This window comes from Orbicella faveolata, unplaced genomic scaffold (genome assembly GCF_042242905.1).
Source record: "Orbicella faveolata isolate gen_17 unplaced genomic scaffold, um_ofav_v1 contig_46, whole genome shotgun sequence".
In the NCBI taxonomy this organism is placed as follows: domain Eukaryota; kingdom Metazoa; phylum Cnidaria; class Anthozoa; order Scleractinia; family Merulinidae; genus Orbicella; species Orbicella faveolata.
Genome location: NW_028301576.1, coordinates 10,059,634 through 10,082,749, shown reverse-complemented (window position 1 = coordinate 10,082,749; position 23,116 = coordinate 10,059,634). Strand labels below are relative to the sequence as shown.

At 37.3% G+C, this 23,116-nt stretch overlaps 1 long non-coding RNA gene across 2 annotated transcripts; it reads left to right on the top strand.

Annotated features, from left to right (window-relative positions):
• Positions 1–4,292: 4,292 nt before the first annotated feature.
• LOC149098315 (uncharacterized) lies at positions 4,293–14,362 on the top strand. Of its 2 annotated transcripts, XR_016203714.1 has the most exons (3): positions 4,293–5,606; positions 8,401–13,360; positions 13,954–14,362. It is a non-coding gene; the product is annotated as an uncharacterized LOC149098315 (long non-coding RNA). The 2 variants fall into 2 exon arrangements; XR_016203713.1 differs by having other exon boundaries at positions 4,293–13,360; positions 13,954–14,097.
• Positions 14,363–23,116: the final 8,754 nt, after the last annotated feature.

The window sequence follows — 23,116 nt, the reverse complement described above, 5'->3', positions numbered from 1 at the left end:
AGTAAGGTCAGCTCAGTTGACCAAATTTGTTGCTAAATGTTTAGTTTACGGTGAACTGGAGGTAACTTTGCCAGGTCGCTACACTGTAGCTGCTGTCGTCTACTGCAAGGTTTGTTTCACTTGACATGAACGTTTTGCAACGCTCGTTTTGGGAAAGCAATGAAAAGCAAATGGATGCAACGTGCGATGTGTTTCAATAAGGTAAGCTCATAAATGTTTTAATTGTGTGCGTTATGGTCATAAACTAGTGGAAACCCGTTACTTATGTTAAATAGACTGCTTCATTCCTTTTGAAAATGATGTTCTCTTGGTCAACCGTTGACCAGTTGGTACCTAAACGTGGCTAAACTAACCTCAATGAAACGCAAACTTTAGTTTCAAGTCAAGTATCCATCATACCTCTGTCATTAGAAGGTAGATATTTGTTTTGCCAGTTATTGATTTCTTTTGCAAAATTCCTAGTCGCCTTCCTTCATTTTGTTGTAGTTTCTGGCTTTTGGGTGGATTTGCAAAACATTCTCCCCTGCATTTGAGCGTGTTTGTCGTCCATTGTACAATGATTGAGGGATATTGCATTATCTAATAATATTTTTATTAAGCAACAGTTTTATTGCCACCAGTAAATTTGGGTATCAACCTTAATGACAAATTTATGCAGGATTTGTGATGTTTTCTACTTGAGGTTTCTGCTACAACATTAAAGGCAACACATCTTTACTGAATTACTTGTCAGACCTCATGGGGTTGTCCTCCACATATAAATGCATGTAATGGGTCACAGGAAGTTACCTCTACTATAAACCATGCCATCAACACTTACATTCTCGGCCAGGGCATGGACCCAGGCTGCCTGATCCTGAGTTCAGCATGCAACCATCAAGCCAAAGACACTATTACATGTGGTCATAGAAAGTGCTGGAAATCTCTTTCACTTGAAGTATGCACTGTAAATATAGTTTTCTGATTAAAGTTGAAGAGAATTCCTGGGATGCATTGTTTGATTTTACACCAGATTCTTAGAACTTACATCATAGCTAATAAGAAATGTAGGACCAACAGGAAAGAGAATTAACGTTGAAGTTTCGGGAGTGAAAGGGTTAATGTAAATTTTAGAGTCCTGGAAAAATCAATAATCTGAGTACCAGAAAAGTCCTGGAAATTTATTTCTGGAAAAGAGTACAAATTCTGTAAGACTCGATACATGAAGGTTGCCAAGTTTGTACTGTGAGCCAAAGCAACTGTTAAAGAAGATGCTTTCCTCTTATAATGTTGCTCATACATGTACTTACTTACAATAGACCCTATGATTTTTCTTTGAGAATTGCCTCTATAGATTTCTGAAAATTCTGCATTCATTCAAAGGTAATTTCCATTTCAGTTTCTACTTCAAAGTTGCTAGGAAGTCTTTGTCCTGTGTAAAGCAGAACCTGGAATGTTCCATCATAAGCCCCATCATTGGGTATACCAGGCAACTTTATTATGAAAGGTAAGAAAGGACTATTCACACCTGAAGTACTGGTTAGTCTTAAGTTCATTCATTGCTAGCTGCTAGCATCAGTTGACTACATGTATCAGCTAAGGGCAGGTTAAATTTTGCTGCTTAAATATCCTGCTGTTGAGGTGTTGAATCAGAATTCTTCACAAATGATTTTAAGGTTTCACCACAAGTGTGCACTGTTTACAATGACTTTTTTGTCAATGTTGGGAGAGGGTACTGAGGGAGGGGGGGATGGGTGGGGGTTGGGAGTTGATGGCTCAATGGTTTGTCAGTTGGACTCCCGATCAATAGGTCCACAATGGAGCCCAAGCTAGGGTCACCCTGTCATGTTCTCAGGCAAGACACCTTACCCTCTCAGTGCCTCTCTCCTCCCGAAGAGTATAAATGGTACTGACCAATTTGTGAAGGCAACCTGACAATTGCTGGTGGTCACCTGCAATGGACTACCATCCCATCCAAGGAGAGTAGCAACACTCCTAGTCACTTCCTGTCACAGAAACTGGAGTAGGGCACCTGTGCTGATGATCCATCTGGCTTCTCTGATTCCATAGGAATGGAACTGACTTTTGTGCCCTGTAGCCAGTGAAAACATCACTGGAATGTTCTCATTCTTAGCCATAATGACTGGAAGGGGGATTTGTTTCCTGTGTGAAACAGACCTTTCACCATTTAAGTCCAGCACCCTTCACTGAATATATCGCAGGACTTTTAAGTGAGGGAGGGAAAAGACATTTGTTAACAAGCACTTTTAGCAAGCAGTTATGCAACAGATGACTGGAAATGTGGAATGACAGATTGGGACCAGGGGAGTAGTGGATTGTGGAATGAGGTTGGGGAATCAGGGAATGGTACCCCTTGAGTTTGGTTGTACCATCAAGTTGATTCAAGAATCTACAGTGAAGGACAATTCCTCAGCAGTGATATGGTTAGCACATGTTTTTGTGGTCACCAAGGTTAGGATTCAAATCTCTGAATGAGCGTTTTTGTTATAGGAGAAAGATGGGTAATAAAACAACAGTTGCCGGTATTTGTGCTTGATATTCAGATGACACATCTCATTTGGATGATGCACAGCTTCTGATTGGCTGTTGAAAATTGGGGAAATGATTTATTGCATGCTTGGTTGGGATGATGTCACATGTTTTAAGCCATAACAGAGCAGCAGATGGGGTGGATAGTAGGTCATGGTTGGTGATCCTTTTCTCATTTCAGAGACTTCTCCTTCCTTTTGGAATTTAGCTCAAGATGTTTGAGTGTACGTCTTGCAGGAACTACAGTGTAAGGATTGCCTGGCTGTGACAAAGCATCATCTTCCATGTATTTAGGAGAGGTCTCAAGTAATGAGCTAACGCATCTTGATGAGGAAGTAGCTTACATCAGTCACATGAACTGAAGATGATTCACAATGCTTTGCACAAAGGTGTTATGGCAGCAAAGGTGGAGGCAATGCAGATGTGGTGATGGCGCAGCGGAGCGCATGGTTGGAGGCAAAGTTGGAGGCGCGGGCAGGGGTGCACATGCGGCATCTTTGTTGCTGACCGGTCGTAACACCTTTGAGCAGACAACCTGAATCCTCCACAGTTCATGCAATTGATGTTGGCTACTTCTTCATCAAGATGTGTCAGTTCATCACCTGATACTTCTTCTGAATGCATGGATGATTTTGCTTCATCACAGCCAGAAAATCCCTGCATTGTAGTTCCTGCAAGAGATACACTTGAACATCTTGAACTGAGTGCTGGAAGGATGGAAATGTCTCAGTCTTGAAGAAAGATCACCCACCATGACTCGCTTTCCATCTTTCCTGCTACCATTATGGCGTGGAACACGTAACATTATTTTTACTGAGCATGGAATGCATTATTTCCCCAATTTTCAGCAAAAAAAAAAACAAAAGCGGAGCTTCGTCCCTATCAGATGTGTCATCTGAATATCAAAAGGAATAACTGTTGTTACAAAGGCTGCCTGTCTTTTTTCTATAATTAAAAAAATTACTCTTTCTAAGATCTGGATCATGACCTTGGTTACCACAATGCCATGTGTTGACCAAATCACTACAGGGGGATTGTCCTCCATTCTGGGTTCTTGAATCAAGCTGACTGTACAACCACACTCAAGGAGCACTAATCTCCAATTTCCCTTCGTCATTCCATTATCCACTACTCCCCTGGTCCCAATCTGTCATTCTGCATTTCCAGCCGTCTCTTGTGTAACTGTCTGTTTGAAGTGCATGTTAACCAATGTCCTTTTCCCTCCCTTACTTGAAAGTCTTGTTGGTACATCCAGTCAAGGGGGTTAAACTTTTATGGCAAAAGGTTTGCTTCACACAGGATGTTGAATCCCTATTCCGGTCTTTGTGGCTCGGAACAAGAACACTTTAGTGATTACTTTTACTGGCTACAGTGCAAGGAAGTCTGTTCCACTCCTTAGGGATAAGGAGAAGCCACATGGTTCATCAGTACTGGTGCTTAACTCTGGTCCCTGTAACATGAAGTGCCAAGGGGTATCACTGCCCTTCTTGGGTGGGATCTAGTCCATCACAGGTTACCCCCAGTTTTTTGTCAGGTCGCCCTCACAATCGGTCAGTACCATTTCCACTCCTTGGAAGGAAGAGGTACTGGGAGAGTCAAGTGTCTTGTCCTGGAACATGACACAGTGACCCAAGCCTAGGCTCCATTTTGTACCCATTGTTCGGGAGTCCTACTGACTAATCATTAAGCCATCAACTCCCCACCCCTGCCCAACCCTCCACTACTCCAGTACCCCTTCCCAACATTGGCAAAAAGTCATTGCTGACAATGCACACTTGTGTTGACACTTTAAATCATGAAGAATTCTGATTCAAAAGCTCAACAACAAGTAACAGATCAATTTGGATATTCAAGCAGCCAAATTTAACCTGCCTTGATACATGTACATGTAGTTGATTGATTCTAGCAGCTAGCAATGAATTGACTTGAGAGTTGCCAGTAAGCAAAGCATGAAAAGTCCTTTCCCACCTCTCACAATTTATTTGTCTGGTACACTGTATAAACAATGATGGGACTGTTGCAAGATGTTTTAAAAGGTCTTATAAATTGTATAGAGTAAGTTTTGTCACCAGACCTCAAATTGTCTTGAGAAGTTCATGAATGCTATTTAGACCTCTGGCAACATTTAAAGAATATTTTGTCACTGCAGTTTAACTTAGGAAGCCTGATAGACATGGAGAGGTTGAGAAGAACTTATTTTTTTCTTTTGATTTGGGGGGTACAGTGTACCAGATTTTGTATTTTAGTAATATTAAGTGATTATTATTTAAGTTATCAAAGCATTGCACCTCAACAAGGTTTTTGGGTGTTTTGTATTTTGCAACTCTCCCCTTTGCACCAACACAGACCAATGTTATCCTGATTAAATTTCAATTGCTGAATTGTGCAGGCTTAAAAAATCTCAAACAAAAACATCTGAAGACAGAAGTCTATATGAACCACGTGGATACAATCTAATTGGCAGCTTAACTTGACCCAATTATTTTGATTGATTGATTGACTGACTGACTGACTGACTGACTGACTGACTGATTGATTGATTGATTTATTGATTGATTTATTGATTGATTGATTGATTGCAAAAAAATACATCTTTCTGTTTAGTACAAATCTTATTTCCTTCAATTTGGTGAACTATGTGAGTTTAACTTTCAAGAAAGAGACCTGAAAATGTAAATAACTGTGTGACTGTTTTCAGCCATTGTAAATGCCAAAGGACCCAGCCACGTACTCCTTCCCAGGTTTTGTTTGTTGTCAAAAATTATTGTCTATTTCTTACTATATACATTTGTGATTGTGGCACTGTTTACTGGTAAAGTTATGCTTTTTAAGATGGAATTCCTGAAACTTAATTTGAAGTATTATTTGAGGTATTTTAAAACAGGTATGATTCATGACAACTACGTGAAGCTTGAGGAATTCAACTGCACATGATGATGTTATGAGAAGACTGCAAATGATGGTGGAGCTTGTGGAATGTCAGATGCAACAGCTTGAAGTTAATGCAAAGTGAAACACCAACCAGTGCCCTGTGTGACACCATGTGTAAATATGTGGTGTGGGTTAAGTTGCTTGTGGTAATCTAGTTCTGCTTTTACATTGTTCACGTATCATTTATTGTTTTGTAATTAAGCATTTATGCATGTATATTTTACACCTGCAGTGCACCAGGTGCTAAAATATGCCTCTAAACTTGCTCATTCAATAATTATTGCTTTCAAAAGACAGACAGAGATGTTTGCAGGTGTCACCAAGTTAAGGATTTGATGATAAACATACTCTATAATCTATAGTGGGACAATAGAGTTATCTATATCATAAAATTAATTTAAAATACTCTTTCGTCTCTTTTAAAATTTCACATTGCTGCTCTAAAAAGCAACCGGTTGCCTTAAGAAACAACAATTATTGCGACTTGGTGACATTCATTTTCCAACTTGTGCAAACATGACTAAACTATGTGTACAATGTATTTGCCTCAAGATCTCAGGTCACTGGTTTGCATAATTTGATGTTGTTTATAGTCATTTTGCAGGACACTCAATTATAAACTGCTCTTTTTGACTGTTGAGTCATGTTGTTAAAAATTTGACTAAAGTGGAATATCATTAAATGATATAAAGTTTGACTTGAAGCATTAAATTACTAAATGAATGCAATTTTAAAAATATCACATTGTTTTCTTTTTGTAATTTGTAATTCGTGTTTCAATGTGACTCACATCTTTGTCAGTTAAAAAGGGTATTTGAAACTGTTTGAAATTATTTATAACAACCCATATAGAAACATGCATAATTACTAATTATTTCATTCTAAAATTATTAACAAATGGTAAAGCGAGGATAAGAGGTTAGAGTTGCATATATAATTTTGTTACAGATGTAAACATCAGCCTGATGTTTTAAATAAGTTTAAGTGGGGTATTATTGAGATTCACTTTTCAAACAAAAATACTGACAAATCTCTGATTGACACCAGTTCAGACTTTATATCTGACTCTAAAGTGCTGCCAGTTGAGACCTACACATAGCCACATAACCATACGCTTGAATACACAAATTTATGAAAGGCCCAGTGCAAGGAATTGTATGTTGACTATGAAATGTAACTTGAGAATATTAATGTGAAAATGTGTGTAGCAATCATACATCATGCCTCAATCCAAAAAAGAAATTAAAGAAACATCTATCTCTATTTGGAGACAAACAAAATTACTGAGCAAGAATAAAATAATACTGAAAATAATACACAGCCAAAATGAGCCATTAATATTGTTACCAGACCTTCCATCTTGTATATACATGTAAATTCTGTGATCTTAACAACTGCTTTACTTTTTTAAAATTAAGCACTGTGTCCCAGGCTTCCTTGTTGGTACATGGCATTTGTTGACTTCAGAGCTAACGCTTGTGTTAAATGCAATAGTTTCTAAGTGTCTTGCATTAAGATCTATGGACCTGTGGCAAGCTTCCAGGTTCATGTGCATTGGCCTCTGACTTGAATATTTCAAGCATTAGGAGTAGAGGACATGGTGTCAGAGATGAACAAATTCAAGAAATGTGTTCATTAGCAGCAGATGAGTGTGATGACATGATTTTTTTTTTCTTTTGAAAGTACTAGAACTTTTAATTATACAGAGCTTTTCATTCATTATGTCAGTTTACACTACACTAGCAGGTGCCACTACAACCTGTGAATATGAAGGGAAATGTCTCTGCCTGCCGGGAATTATTTCAACAACTATTATGTTACTGCCATCAAGTGTAACATTAAAATTCAAAGGAAGTACAGGCTGGACTGCACTCTGTGGTATGATGGAGATGGCTTTGTGAAAGTGATGAATAGTCTTTTGCTATCTTAACTAATAAAGAAAAGCAAGACCCTGGAAAGATCCAAATCTGCCTTACTTTGACCATTTTATGCCACATAAATTGTTTTTGTTTACAAGGGTGAAATGTTGACTCTCTAATCAAGCTGAATATGTACATTTGATGGGCTTGTTGTGAGATTGTGCCAGATAGTAGAGGAATATATATGCAAAGAGGACAAATTTACAATATTGCATCTGTTGATACCGGTAGTCCTTATTTTTATGGTCCCCTAATTTTATATGAACTGTGTCTTCTGAAGTCAAGATGATGGGTCAAGAAGTTATCCTGTCGGGTGTTTTGACCTGAGATCCCTCTTTTATGTGGACATCACTACTAATACTGGTTAGTGTGTCGGTTAAAGCTGAGGCAATGTCATTTGCATGTGATAACTACACTACAGCACCCTCAACCCACAAATATTTTGGTGGAGTGACTGATACAGATGCCTCAAGCATAATATTTGCCATTTTATTTATACGTTATTATTATTATTTATTTTAGTTGGTGTATTTTAGTTCTGTCAAAAAAATCTTTTAAGACTTGTACCAATCAGAAAATTATTGCAGAAAACTAAAACTATAAATGCAGTAAATATTAATTCTTCATATGATTGTGTACTTAGTAGAAGCAAGTATATTAAGAAAGGAATACGCAAAGAGAACAAATTTACAATATTGTATCTGTTGATAATCCTTATTTTTATGGTCCCCCAATTTTATATGAACTGTGTCTTCTAAACTCTTTCTGGAATGTTAGATATGTCACAGCAGTTGCTCCTTCCTTTACTTTTTTGTCTTTTTCAGTCTCTTTCTTCATGTTGTGTTTGACATTGAAATCCCACACAAGGGATTACAGCATATTCTGAAGGAAGCTTTCAAAGCAGTCAGAGCTACATGTAGCTTTGCATAAACAATGGGCTTTTTTACCCTCACATTTATTATCTGGATTATTTTTTTACATGCCTGAATCAACTTATGATATCAACCACTTTGACTATCAGCAGATCCCTAGTCTTTACATCTTGCTATGACTCCGCTTTTCTGCTGACCTGATCATGATGGCACCTACAACATGGCCAATGGAGTGATCCTCAAAAAACTTCTTTATTGAGAAATGACTATTGGTTTCTAGACCACAAGGAAACCTTCATCTTCACCTCAAAGATTTTTGCAAGTGTGATTGGCGTTTGGCACTGATTTGAATCTGAAAGGAGTGTGTCAGGATCCATACCCACTGGAGACAGGAAGTGAAAATTGGTGCCAGAAAGAGTGAGGCTGCAAGGCATTAGGCTCCAGGAGAGCATGGCACACATCAGTGACCCAGTGAGATATGACCACTTAACATGTCCTAGGGACTCATGGTTAGCTACGCTAGACGCTGTTCTGCTAACCTTTAAACATGTTCCCAGTCAAGAGAGCAATTCCGTGATGAATGGATGCTGATGATTTTTTTTTTAAAATTGAAATGTAATTATACATGCCTCTCCCACTTCAGTGAGTATTCATAGAAATAATGTAATGAGAAATTGAGTGGTGATCATGTACATGTAACATCACTAGTTTGCACATCTACTTTAAAAGAAGTTTCTAGTATCAAAGTTCCTATTGACATGTTCAGTTACTCTGAACCAAATGGGATGGTGTAGGAAACACATTTTATTTAATTTCTCAGTTTTATTTCTCAAAATGAGAATATTCAAGTGGAAGGAAATTCTGGGGTAACAAGCCAAAGATTATGGCTGAGCAAACTAATATCATGAGCAATCCATCCAAGGACACTGTATGTAGTCCCAAGTGTGGTCTACTTAAATCTCAAGTTCATTGTTAGCGATGATTTGCTTTAATGACATGTTTGACTTCATTAATGCCACCCTGAAAGAATGTTCATTTTCTTGGACTCAGGTGCAATGGCAACCTTAGGGTCTTAACCCAAACCAGGCAAGGGCCTGAAGGAATTGTAATCTATACATAATACTAGTATTAGACTGTTGCATTAAATGATTTGTTTCATGGGTTGAGCAAAATCAATATTTGTTTTCACGATTTCGGCCAAGCTTTTGGCTGAAAATTGATGCTCATAATAAAATTAGTTAAAATTTATAATGAGCAGACCTCCATGTAATGCTCAGTTGCGCATTAAAATTATAATACAAAACATTTGAATGTGCAGGATAAAGTGGTGGGTCCCATTACATGTGAGGCATTTTGGTCATCAGTGTTGTTTTGTGCAAGACGCAATGAAAGGAGAGATGCCCGAACATTTTTAAGTGTTCAGATCTACCATAAGCCAACAACACGGTTACAATACCTGAAATGGTTACATGCTTAAAGTATAGCAAGCCAAGAGTGGAATAGGGCAGAAACAAAACATATGTCAAAGCAATAAGCGATTCGACCTCACTGCCAAGTGAGCTTAAGGAACTTATGCCAAAAAGGATTTTTAAACACAATCTGAAGCAGTTTGTACTTAATAACCATTTTTAACCTTAGTTAATTGTAGTATTTTTTATCCAAGTTTTAGTTTTAAACCTTAGCTTTAGTCTCGAGTTTTTAGCCAGCCTTTTTTACTTCTGTATTTTAGTAAATTAATGTATATTTTAGGCTTTTACTTTTTAGAGGGCCCTCCTGAAGACAACCTCTAGCTGATTGGAGGTCTCCTTTAAAATATTAACTTATTATCATCATCATTATTATTGTTGTTGTTATTATTGTTATTGTTATTGTTATTGTTATTCTTATTATTATTATTATAAAATGATATGACTGTAAAATACATTGCTGGATAATATTGTTAAAAAATTATTAAAAATAAATAACATAATAAAAATAAATTACAGAAATAAGTTAAAAAGTTCCTTTAAACAAGAAAGTCTTAATACGATATTTATAAACAGGATGGGTGCTTATTTTGCACACCTTTTCCTTTGTAGGATTGTTAGTTCTTGTTGCTGTCATTTTGATTAGGTTGTTTATCTGCAGCCTTAGTGGTGATAAGCACAGATAGTGGAGTGTTGGCTGGTTGACATGCATGGCTTTCACAGCGAAACAAGAGTTTTCTCTTTCTAGTTTGCACCCTTGTTTCATTCTCAAGGAATGGTACCATACTATTGGTGTCCACTTCTATGGTGAATTTGATAGAGGGATGTTGAGGGTTCCAGGAAACATGCTACTGATAGGACTTGAACAAGTTGTCAGATGAAGCTGAGGCTTGTCAGCAAGAAACTGAGTGTTTTCCATTGAAAAAAAGTCTGTCATGAATTTCTTCAGAGAATCACAAGGTGTCACAAACTGTGTGTTGGATTAATGGTTGGGGGCTTCATTTTTTTATCTATTCATTTTGCAAGATAGCTATAAAAGGGTTGCTGCATGTCAGGAAATGGTCAGGAAAAAAGTTCTTTGAGGGCAGAGAAAAAGTGACATTTTGAAGAAGAGTCCTGCAAAACTGAAATAACTATAACCCAACTGATTAAATACCAGTAAAGGCTGGGTCTCTCTGATCTCAACTTTGTTGAAAACTGAAGTCTGACTGATCAACCTCAATGAATGGTTAGAAGGGGCAGCTGTGAGGGAAAGCTAGAGAGGGCTACTATCTGACATATTTTACCTAATAGAAATATTTATTTGGTCAGGGAAGTTAAATTTTTGTCAGGAAAAACACATGATGATAATGATGATGATGTCTGTGGCAACCATGTGTAGGTACAATATAGCCGTGGTGGGCAATACAAATGCATTGCCACGAGCTAATTTTGTAAGAACACTAATTTATAGATTAAGCCAAGCTCCTGATTATTATAACTTACCCAGTACCTGGGCAGCAGTCAACTCCCAAAAAAACATTTGACCTTGATGAGCTCTAAACCTGAGCCTGTAATATGGTCACATGGTATTGGTCAGCAGATACCTTGTTTTGACAGGTGTTAATATTTAGCCATAACATAGATATATGATGTCAAAGATGTATGCCATAAAACAAGGCTGCTTACCTTGATCGACCTATTAGCTGGAATGTGGCTTCATGTGCCTGTGATCTTTGCTGCTAGCCACTTTGACCATGTAAAACAGTTGCATGGTTTTCTATTTCTATGCATGCATGTGGTTCTGTTCCTATATTTATGGTACTCTGCTCGCTGGAGCTCTACTTTAAAATAGCTAGGGGTTTTAACAAAACTTAGATCTAAAAGTGAAATACAGTGTTGTATGAAAAAATTGACCCAAATTACATGGCGGCAAATCCTACTTTGGAAATGTATGCTGTCAAGCAGTACAGCATGGGTGTTAGGAAAAAAGAGAACCCTGGTTCCAATATGTTATTAAAATTGCTTAAACTTTAATGTATATTTCTTAATGACAATCAGTTAATGGAGAGTGGCGATTTCAGTTCTGACACTGAACAAGATAGAACCGAATGACAGTCTTGCTATTTGAGTTCTGACAATGGACAGCTAAGCAATTACTATAGAAAATTACTCTTCTAATCTTCAACTGACAAAATAACAAGATCGGTAATCAATGTGGGAAACTGCTAGTTCAGGTATGGAGAATTACTGTTTACTGGACAAGATAAAACTTAATGACAATCAGTATGGGGAATTACTATTAGAGTTATGACATGACAAGGTAAAACTGAGTGAGAATCGGTATGGAGAATTACTATTTCAGTTGTGACACAGTGGACAAGATAAAACTGAATGATGATCAGTATGGAGAATTACTATTTCAGTTCTGACACTGGACAAGATGAAACTGAATGTCAATCAGTGTGGAGAATTGCTATTTCAGTTGTGACACTGGACAAGATGAAACTGAACAAGACGGTATGGAGAATTACTATTTCAGTTGTGACACTGGACAAGATGAGTCTGAATGACAATCAGTGTGGAGAATTGCTATTTCAGTTGTGACACTGGACAAGATGAAACTGAATGACGATTAGTATGGAGAATTACTATTTCAGTTGTGGCAATGGACAAGATGAAACTGAATGATGATTAGTATAGAGAATTACTATAAATTTCAGTTGTGACACTGGACAAGATAAAACTGAATGACGATTAGTATGGAGAATTACTATTTCAGTTGTGACACTGGACAAGATGAAACTGAATGATGATTAGTATGGAGAATTTCTATTTCAGCTGTGACAATGGACAAGATGAAACTGATTGACGATTAGTATGGAGAATTACTATAAATTTCAGTTGTGACACTGGACAACATAAAATTGAGTGACAATTAGTATGGAGAATTACTATTACAGTTCTGACACTGGACAGGATAAAACTGAATGACAATCCAGTATGGAGAATTACTATTTCAGTTGTTACACTGGACAAGATAAAACCGAATGATAATTGATATGGAGAATTACTATTTCAGTTGCGACACTGCGGACGAGATAAAAGTGAAGGACGATCAGCATAGAGATTAACCATTTCAGGTGTGACACTGGACAAGATGAAACAGAATGATTATCAGTGTGGAGAATTACTATTTCAGTTCTGACACTAGACAAGATGAAACTAAATGTCGATCAGTATGGAGAATTGCTATTACAGTTGTGACACTGGACAAGATAAAACTAAGTGAGAATCGGCATGGAAAATTACTATTTCAGTTCTGACACTGGACAAGATGAAACTGATCGACAGTATGGAGAATTGCTATTTCAGCTGTGACACTGGACAAGATAAAACTGAGTAAGATTTGGCATGGAGAATTACTATTTCAGTTGTGACGATCAGTGTGGTGAATTACTATTTCAATTGTGACACTGGACAAGATGAAACTGAACGATGGTCAGTGTGGAGAATTACTATTTCAGTTGTGACACTGGACAAGATAAAACTGAATGACAGTAAGTATAGAGAATTACTATTTCAGTTCTTACACTGGACAAGATGAAACAGAATGGCAATCATTATGGAGGATCACTAGTTCTTTTCTGACACTCAGGACAAGGTAAAATTAGACTGACGAGCCAAAGGCCAAATCAGCTATTACCCCATAGAATTGAGAGTGAATATACTAGTTATGTTAGTAGAGTTCTTATGAGCTTTCCTTCAAATAATGATATCCAATAATTTCTCTTAAGTGTAAGATGCCACTATTTTGCCCATTTAGGATTACCCACAGTACGTGTCCTTCAAGGAAATAGTGTTCTTTCCCCAGTTAATAACTTATTTATTGACCAAAAGCGTTGTTTGGTCAAAATGCCTGGATGTTGCCCTCATTCTATTTTCCATGTGTAATTAACAGATTTTGGACCTGGACTGTCTCAGTTCATGCACACGCAAAAAAAAAACTTGGCCAATGTCCAGCCATCTTGCCCTCGTGCTTTGTAAATAACCCATTATACTGATTGTCATTCATTTAACCTAGCTTTTTCTTCCTTACTATGAAAATTAAAAGTTTTTTTGTGAAAAAAACAAGAAATGCAGTTTAGTAACACAGCAGTGCTCACATTTGAACAGTTCACCACATAATTAATTAAGACATGTTGACTTTAGTTGTCAAGTCCTAATGTGCCTTTTATTTTCTGATTCTATCACCAGGTAGGCTGAGGAATACTCAAGACAATGAACAATAGCCCAGCACTACAGCAAAGAATGGCAACAAGTCAAGTGCAGAAACATTTTAAACTAAATGCTTTGAACTTGGCAATAAACTGAGACAAATAAAAAACATTTTACTGTAAATCAGTTGATCCTGATAGTATGGCACGATCATGCAGAAGTGCAATATTAAAATCATGTATGAGAACTAACTGCATAGCAAAAAAAAAGAACAAGATTTTTGCAGCTAACAAAAGTAGACTTCAGTGATGTAAAGAGGGTGTTAAGAGCAAATTAAAGGCTAGGCTCCAATAAGCTCTTAAAACCTTCCTATAATAAACAATAACTAAAAACTTTAAAAAGGAGAAGCAAATATGCCGCAGAATCTGAAAAGGTGAATGTGGTTGAACTTTTGTCTTTGTCCTTTACTTTTACATTTCAATTTGGTTTACTCCTATCAACATTCCCACTCTCAAAGCAGACAGTAATGCAAAGATGTTTAATCCCACAGTGGAAGAAGGTCTTACATTCAATTTCCTGCTCTTTCCTGAAACAGAAAATGGCCCCTTTACACGATCCGGTCACATGGTACGGAATTAATTATGCTGGGATGCAACTTACACAGTGGGACTTTCAAAACAATGGAAAGTCTGGGTGGACTGGTGTGAGTTCATTTGTTTTGGAAGTCCCACTGTGTAACTTGCAAAGGGCCCAATGAGGCAGGGAGCATAACACCCATCCACAATCCTGTACTCTTCCGGAAACTTTGTCCATGGTGGTTCAAGTCCTATTTAAAAACCTCCACTTCCCTATAGGCAGAGATAATTTGAAGAACTTAAAAATTCCTCTCCCAACCCTCCTGCACTTCCCTGGACAAAATAATTAGTATAGGTAATCAATTTGGAATTAATTTACCCGAGTAAATTTTTCAAAAAGCTGAAATTGCACGAGCCGCTTCGGCGAAAGCAATTTCAGCGTGCAAATTGAACGAGAAAAACCGTGTGATTACTTCATAATTCAAACATGACAAAGTTTTCGTGGAGGAAGTGCCGAAAGACCTTTCTTGAAGCCATTTTTCCTCATTCGAGAAAACTTTCTTCAAAGCTTCTGCACAAAATTTTCCTCATCTTTTACGTAATATCATTGGCTTCGAAAATTTCCTATTGTGTTTCAGCCAATCACATTCAAGAATTGCGATGTGCAATTTGCACCGGTGTTACACTCTTTGCACTGTGTTACACTTGAACTGCACTGCTCTCAGCCGATCATCATCGAGTAATTTTTTCATGTACATTATTAAAAATCAGAAGCATATCACCAAGAGCGAGGTGATATGCTTCTGTAAAAATGAAATACACGATTCTCTACCTCCGCTACAAAAAATTTGAAGTCTATGTTGAACTCACACAAAAAGTCCTTCCATTAACCTTATTTAATCGGTAAAACTTCCTTAACAAAAATATAACTCTAAGCATGTTCAAAATTCTGTATAGGAAAACTACCACGCTACAAATAAATAATCCTGAAAACCAACCACTTTAAAAGTGGAGAACTGGTAAATAAGATATTTAAACATCAATTAAAAACTATCTGGAGAAAACCGTTATTACACCAGTCGATCAAATAAACTAAAATTTTCAACCTTGTACATTTTCTGTATTAAAAACATTGAATATATAAATAAATTAAACCTGGGAGGGTGGGGGGGAAGAGTGATCTTACTCCCTCCTACCTCCTCTCCGGATATACAAACGTTATTTTTCTAAACATTAAAGAAATGGACAAGGACACAGGTTTTTGCCCCACATACTCTGGCTGTGCGGCTTTCTTTATATCTTCTTATTTTGTAATTTAGTTATTCATATTGCAGAGGGCTCTAGGAGCTTTTTGTCGTTACTTCTTTAATGAGCTCTTAGACCTTAACACTTGAGATAGATTTTGTGAAATTTTACTTAACTATTGTACCTGTACGTATGGCGTATTAAACCGAAACTAACTAAACGCTGTGGAAAAATCAAAATTGACATATTGATGACATTATTATCTCAAAAATTGCAGTTTAAGTCAATAATATGTTTTAGAAATTACTAAATTCATACTGAAGACTTTCTCACAACATTTGTTGAAGTTGTAACATGACTCCATTTTAAACTGGTTTAATACAATATTGTTAAGTACCACAGCTTATTTTCTTGCCAGTGTTTCTTCTAATCTCAGCGTGCCTGTTGACAAGAGTAATCATTATTGATCAATCAAAAGGCAGGTAACTAAATAATCCAAAAATTTTGTGATTTTTATTATTAACAATATTTTGATGTGTGTACTGAGAAGCTATATCCAAGTTTAACTGCCACTTTGAATTCTACTATGTATATTTCCTCCAGCTATGCAGTTTCCTTAGATGACAAGAAAGCACAAACGGAAAACCTCCACATTTTAAAAGGAAATACATTGATAAAACATGATTTCCATGGAAACACTGACCAAACCCTATAATGAAAAAACTTTCCAACTCACGTTGGAAAAATGAAAAGAAATGAAGAGCCAATATTTCTTGAAAACGAAATAACAGACATTTGAAGTTTGTGCATACTACAATTTACCTAATAAGAAACTGTTGAAGGTTGTTGAACTGCTCGCCTTTAACTGCTAGAAGTTGATCACATGGGGGAAGCGGTCATAAGGTGTTGTTGTTTTCTGGATGTAAAATGGCAGTTGACTCTTGAGCTGATCATTTTTCAGAACTTCTCAAGCCTGCAAAATAAATAAACAGGATGTGATGCCTGCTTCTCACCTTCTGAAATCCTTCACTCTAATTTTTCAAGGCCATTGCAAATGTCTTATTAATTACTTATATCATACATTTTTTCAAATGTTTCACTTGACTGTAATCAATTTGTAGCCATCGTTTGAAAGGCAAAATTTTCAGAAATCAAGAGTGAATCAGAAACAAGTTATCTTTCCATTGAAATATTCGAGAATATCAAGTCAACGACCCAAAGTTAATGTTTTGTTTACAAGACTTTCTAGTTAAACGATAAATGTGAATAATATACAGTGTAACGAATTCAAGAAAGTCACATCTTAGTTTGCAACGGAATCGCAAAGATATCTTTTCTGTGAAAAATGCATATTTTTTCTCTAAGATGTGTCTTTCACCAGGGTAGCTTCTAGAAATGAATTAGGATTGGTTACCTTTACAACTTACTACAAATTTCTCTAAACATCCTCAGCTTTTGAATCCACCCAGAAAATCAACCCTGCCCTGGTAGTTATTTGCTAACCTTTGCTGATAAAACGACTTAAGAGATGGAAACGATCGCCAATGAGAACTATGCTTGATCGCGCCAACCGCTTGTCATCCTCACCGGACCCTTTTTCAGAAGAATTTCAGGATCTGAAAACAATGTTTCTGAAACTGAAATTTCCTGAGAAACTTATTGATTCTACTTTCAAGAGATTCCACGCTTCCCAAGACCAGAACCAAAACAGAATTGAGCCAGTCCAAAGCCCTGTACTAATCATCTTGCCTTTCAAAGACCCAGAAATCCGCCGACTCCGAACGCCCACAACTAAGCGACCATCGATCGTGTATTACAACCAGTTTTCACAAGTAGGAAAATCTCGGAAGATGTGAAAGTCACGAAAACAAAGCCCTCACTGGTAAACCAACAATGAGTTATGTATGAATTTAATTGTAACTCGTGTGATGCGAATTATATAGGCTACACGAGCCGTCACCTCTGTTGAAGACCTAAATGTAATAACTGACCTTAAATGTAATAAACTCCTAAATGTAATAACATTTCAGACAGATATCAATTAAGTGTCTGGACATCCAATGTACATTTGTGATCTTTGAAGATAACCGGCGAGCGGCCTGCGATCGGCGAGTTGGTGTTCTTTTTTAAATTATGAAAGTAATTTTCTTTAATAATATTTTCACAATGTTATTTTATGTTAATTATAATTGCAACTGTGGAACATTTGTTGAGTATGTAAGTGTTTGATCAAACTCAATTTGCTGTATTATCCGACTTGTTCATTTTAGTAAAACAAGGATTACTGATAAGTGGTGATAAGGATAACAGGGATAACATCTTATCTCCTGATATCGGAAACTAATTAACTCGCACTTTTGGTCCTTGGATAGCGCTCTTCATTTTGCATTTCAAGACAGGCAAAATGTTTGTCGAGTTTGGATGCAGTGTCCAATTATGTTAATCAAACGCAATCATTAAAGCAGGAATTCTTTGTTAAACAGTTTTTCAAACCTACAGTTTGGAAATGCTTCGTCATTTGCGAAATATTACCCCATGGGGCATAATACAATTGATACTTTTAAAGAAAAAGCAGATTCACATCATCCTACTGGGAAAATTGTAAACGACCAAAATATCGGACTCTGAGACCTTTTCTTCCAGACACAGTTACGTATATAAACTAGTGAGACAATCTCAGATAGTGCAGAGCGCAATTGATAGCTCTGGTACAGTAGTCCCATAAGTACTCACCCATGCTCGGTTCACTTCCGGTTTGTGTCTACCTTAGTAGTCTGCTACGGCTTTTCCCCTTTGCAGTGTGTATGTTTCAAGGTTGTATTTTCATTCAAGGTCCAAAAATTACGCACAAATTAATTACTACTGGTGTTTTACGTTGATTTTACGTTCATTTTAAATTTAATAATACGCTGAAGCAGCAAACGTGACAATTTAGCTCTTCACGCCAACTTTGTAACTTGATACTTTTGTTTTCCTCGCAGAGGCATGTAATATGAAACCCTTGTTTTCTCCAAAACATACGGAAGATGTCCTTGTTTTTTGGAGATAAATGAAAGACAGTTTAATATCTGATGTGGTGATGAAGAAACGGAACAGAAACAATGTTGTTTTATTAAAAATGCAAATTTTTACCGATGAACAGGAACTAATTTAATTATCAGATAGTCACGAAATACCACTTTCTTCTTCTGTTGCCACCTTTGTTGTTAACAATAAAACAATTCAAAATTATTACGCAACGATATTGATGGCTGAGAAGCATTTCAACGAAAAGTATTGAAGATAAACAGTGCTACTTGGCTGATATGAATGAGTCTCCTCAAAGACTGATTAAATTAATTTGCGCTTTCATTAGGTGCCACGGCGTCTGCGGCAATATTTGAGCATTTTCCTGGTTTCTTTTATTACAAATTTACAATTTGCGGAGTATTAAAGCCACTAACTTGGGAACTTTTTGGTCTCTCTTACAGACACAATTAAGGCAAGAAATAAACAAGCCGCTAAAGAGAAGCAATACATTTGAACCCTGACAAGCACAGTATTGTAGATTGAAAACAGCAGATGATATTTGTTGAACCGACCTGTGTGTAATTCTAAAAGCTACGCAGCCACAGTAACGTTTCACTTTTGCAATAAAAAGGGACAATTGGCGCTACCTGAAAAATAACTGCCGTCCTTGGTCACATGATATGACATTTAAAATACCACGTGAAAAGATAGTGTATAACACTAACGATGCTAGAACGCATGCGTCTTACATGTTGAGCTCTACCATAAGGAAAACCACTCAACATTTGTGCGTGATTCCGTATACAATGTATCCTTCACCTAATATAGAAGCCACGAACCCTAACTAATCTACGCATGCGTTTAGGACAAATTAGTTTTGTTCTAAGGAGAATGGTACCACAAGGAGAGCAAGGGGTTACCTGAAACAAATATATAGCTTTGCGATGTTCAAAGTTAAGCGATGGTGATGAAATGTGTTTTACGTAGACTACACATGTACCTTTCCCACCCTACTCCCACTACTTCCTTGCCTCTAGACTAATTAATTAATTGAAATTAATTAATTAAACAAATATTAAAGTTTACACCTTAGCGCCATAACGCCATAGCGGCTTAGTTCCTTAGCGGCAGGCAACCCCCATAACCATCCCAATAGTGCACTCTGCACTAAAAAGGAGACAGATTGAAGGATCGAACTATCCAGACTCGCTGTGTGTGGTCTCACAAGAGAGCCAAATCGAGATATAAAAGGCATTTAAACCATGAAACGACAACAGCTATTTCAAATGCACCTTGCGTCGCGTCCTGGTGACGTTGTCATCACGGCATCCGGTACCACTGTGATAGTTTTGTCTGGAATTGTTGTTTGGACTGATCAGGTTGTGATTCAAGAACGGACTGATAAATCGCTGGCGTCTTGAAAATATTTTCTGCGGAACTATATTGGTTAACAAGTAGATTTAGAAACAAAAACGTCACGCTATTACCAACCTATCGAAATTTGTTTGTATGAGAAGGAATTTAAAGGCTGGAATAAGGATTCCCGCTTACAGGGATTGTGTGTAGTGTCACGTGATTATTTTACTAAACAACGAGGTGGTTACGTCAATGATGACGTTTGTGTAACGTTGTTTCATTTAAGTCCAAATGTTGTCACACTTTGGAGTTTATTACATTTAAGGCCAAATGTTATTACATTTAGGAGTTTATTACATTTAAGGTCAGTTATTACATTTAGGTCTTCAACAACCTCCACCTGCGCATTGAGGAGCGCATATATTATGACATCGGTAAACATCTCAAGGACGAACACAACTGAAGACCGAGCAATCTTTGCGAGCACTTTGCCATCCTAAGGAAATGCTGCGGAAAGTTCGAGTGCCTTATTTTTTAGATGCTTTTAATAAGGAAAAGAGACAGACTCTGAACACTCAAAAACACTCCATTCCAGCGAAACTGTTTATTTAATTATGTACATTCTTCTGTTTTTGTCAATTCCTCCACCACACTTTATGCTAGTGTAGTTTCACAGAAAAGTTGTCCGTCCTCTGACCATTTTAACTTGTCATATATATAGTTACAGTGGAACCCCGTTAATACGGACACCAAAGGGACATGATAAAGTGTCCGCATTATCCAGGTGTCCGTATTAAGTGGGCTAATTTAAGAGAAAATATATGAGCTTTTTAGTTGTCGGGACAAAGAAAACTGTCCGGTAGAAGCAGGTGTCCGTATTAAGCGGGTGTCCGTAGAGCGGGATTTCACTGTATTTAGTTTTCATGTATCATGGTCTGTGCAGCCTATAGAGTGTGTTCACGTGACGTCATCAAATTCTCATATCCAAAACTAAAGAGCACCTAAAGATTTTATGCTCATCAGGCATAAGAGGTACTAAATTTGTATCTGTTTACAACTTTCCAGCTCAGTAGCGTCCTTCGTTTGGAAACCATCGCATTTTGAATTTCGGAGTCATGACGGTGCGTGAAAGTAAAGCCTAGATCGCGTTTGTCGAAAAATATACACATATCTCGTGATTTTGAGCTATTTTAGGAGTTAAAGTATTAGGAAAAGTGCTTGTGTAAATGTTTTTTGGTTCGGCTCAGATAATCAGTCGACTAGATTGCCAAAGTAAGTTCCAGATGTTTACACTATTCTCCGGCCGCCATATTGGAGGACTAGGCACTATAATTTTGCCCGGAACATTTCGACGAATATCTCAACTTTGAGACAACGCACACATCTTAAACTTGGAGAACTGTCTTGTTCATTTATTGTCTATAATATCACAGTTTCTTGACTTTATCCACTGAATGGTTTTTGATTTTATTTGTTATTGCGTGACAATGAACACTAGAAGAGACTCAACCCTACAATATGGAATTTGTTTAACTTCCTGTTTTACTCTATAAACAACTGCAAGACGACACGGAATCTGCAGATTATGCCACAAAAACCTTTTTTACAACCTTTAAGTCGTTTAAAAAGCCCGAGCTCTTGAGTTGAAAGAAATAGTTATTGTGGGAACATTAACCGATGTCACTTCCCTTGCACCCAGCGCAATGTTTAGTATCACTGAAAAGTGAACTTTCCTCAAGTTTTCAAACAGTGTTTAGGCAAAGAGTTATTTTAAATTTGGGGGAACAAAACAGTTAAAACACAAACAGAATGCTTTATTGTCTGTTTTCAGTTGCACTTGGAACAAAGTTACTGAACTTATTAAATGCGAATATTAATGCGGTGACAGACTTGTCTTCAGTTGGAATTGCTACCTCACTGAAAGCTGGTTTTTAAACACCTATTTCGCCAACAGACTGAACAATCCATACCGTTTTGCATCAGTAGCTAGCTTAAGCTTAGAGCTTATCAATTTTGCATTTGAATGTTGTCATAACGGAATATGTTCAACAACTTTTGATGACCTAAATTCATTCACCGTCTATTTTGTTTAACGTCTTTGTGTTCAAACGAACAAACGTGACAGACAGAGTTCTAGACTTATTAAAATAAAAATGAACCCGGGTGGTATATCCACAGGCTTATTTTGAAAGCACGTGACAAGCACTTGAATTCCTGTGTGGTTATAAGAACCGTCTTATAAACATTAGACGGGCCAGACTTTTAAGGGTGAGGCATTCTCCTTCGCGGGTAATCACTTGTCGGACCAAACAGTGGCTGACAGCAGTCTTAAAGGCGTTTGTCGAACAAACTAATTTTTCTCTTCTATTTTGAGACAGTATTTTTATGCAGTGTGTATGCATGTTAAGAAAAGTTCGATTCGAATGATCAACTTACGGAGGCTCGAAAGGGTTTTTCACCACAATTGCCACTAATCTCGCAATCTGATTGGCTAATTTACCGTTGTCGATAAAAGTCCAGACAACGTACGCCGATCGCGTCAATGTGTCACGCTCTTCGTCACGCTCTGAAAAAAACATTTTCTTTGACGTTGATATTGTGGTAAAAAAACAAATCGAACGTGGTTTAGCGTTGTCTTTACTCCTATCGACAACCTTATGCGTCATCTTAGTGGGCTAAATTTGTTGTGGACTCGCGAGGTGCAGCCGAGTGAGTCCACAACATTTTGACTACTGTGATGACGCGTATCGTTGTCGATGAGAGTACAGACCACGCTAAACCACATTCGCGTTGCCTAGGAAGCTGAGGAGATTTTGCACGGGAGTCAAGTTAGCGGCGAAGTCTCGAAGAGAAAGCTGGGTTTCCTTGGGTTTTGACCCGGGGGTTTTGAATAACCCATAGGAGAATGTTGGGAAATTCTTGAGTTTTTCGAATAACTGGTTCACAAGTGACCTATTATTTCGGATAGGCTGAAAGCAGTGATCTTTTTTTTGATTAATTCCTCTCGTCTCTCCCAT